General features: G+C 34.7%; 1 protein-coding gene across 10 annotated transcripts in view; it reads left to right on the top strand.

The window, feature by feature from the left end:
- The window catches only part of LOC117180032 (ABC transporter G family member 27), a 47,759-nt gene that overhangs the window by 22,568 nt on the left and 23,739 nt on the right, over positions 1–1,452 (top strand). The window lies entirely within an intron of this gene.

Genomic DNA, 1,452 nt, shown 5'->3' with positions numbered 1-1,452 from the left:
TACCATTTCTGAAACCACATTTTGATAGGCTGGACTTTTCTTATTACCTTAAAAGTTTTTTACAACATTTTTAAAACTAAGCCAGGCATCTTTTTCAGTGCCAGACATTTTTGTAATGAATTCTGGATCCTGAAACATTTTTCTTATCTGCGGTCCATCGAAAATCCTCTCTTTTAATTTTGCTTCGGAAAGTTGTGGAAATTGATCTTCCAAATACGTATTGCAATCGCCATCCTTGTCAAGCGCTTTGACAAACTGTTTCATAAGACCCAGCTTTATATGAAGGGGTGGGATCAAAACTTCTTTTGGATCAACTAAAGGTTCTTCAATTATATTTTTTTGTCCTTGCTCAAACGATGTTCTTTTTGGCCATCTTTTCTTTTTGTAATGACGAACGCGATCTCGACTGTCCCATAAGCACAAGTAACAAGGTGCTATTGTATACCCTGATTGCTGTCCTAAAACGATTCCAAGAATTTTAAGATCCCCGCGAATTTTCCACTTATAAGTTGAGTAATTGATTTTTTCCAGGACAAATTTTAAGTTACTGTAATGCTCTTTCAATTCCGTAGAATGTGCGATTGGAATTGGAGCGTAAACATTAGTATTATGCAATAACACTGCTTCTAGACTGCGCTTAGAAGAGTCAATGAATAGTCGCCAATTTTCCGGTCTATACAGTCCAGGTTTTATTTTTTCCATTAATCCGTCAATATTTTTACAATAGACTAATTTTTCATGATCATTTTCTTCAGAACTAAAAAACTGTCTAAACTCTTTTCCCCTATTTCTGTTTCTGCTTTCATAATCATCCTTGTCATTACCATAATCTGAAATGTCACTTTCATCACGATCAACATCGAAATCTTCATCAGTACTTTTATTTTCTTCTGCTTCAGTCGTCTCTCTGTCAAGTGACAAATTTTTTGAGTTTTTTGTAACATCGTTATTTTCAACAGATTTAGTGACGCTAGGTACATCAGGATATTAAATAGCACTTTTCTTTTCTCTATTGATTCCTGTCAGGTTTGTCATACAAAAGTAGCATTCCTCTTTCCGAAGACGTTTCCTCCATATCGTAGGTTCTTGAATCTTAAGGGGTTTCTTATTTCCCTCCCTGTCTTTCAATCGATTGAATGCCTTATAACAAGAACTGTAAATTTTGTGAGGAACCCAATTTTCACTTTGGTTTTGAACTTCCATACCAAAATAGCTTAATACCATACCAAATACCATACCTAATACCATACTTAATACCATACCAAAATAGCCATACCAAAATAGTTCACATATCATGAAAATATGTTTTTTTTTGCAAAAATGTGCACGAAAAACCGCTGTTTTCGTCGATTTTACGTCTATTTTTTCGTTTTTCAGAAAAAATACGAGCCAACTTGGTTATTTGGATACCGGATTCGATTTCAGCATCCCAGTGTGCTGGTGTTATTAATG

The sequence above is a fragment of the Belonocnema kinseyi genome, chromosome 9, assembly GCF_010883055.1.
Source record: "Belonocnema kinseyi isolate 2016_QV_RU_SX_M_011 chromosome 9, B_treatae_v1, whole genome shotgun sequence".
Lineage (NCBI taxonomy): Eukaryota > Metazoa > Arthropoda > Insecta > Hymenoptera > Cynipidae > Belonocnema > Belonocnema kinseyi.
Note: the sequence above shows the minus strand (reverse complement) of the source record. Positions and strands in the feature narration are given on the sequence as shown.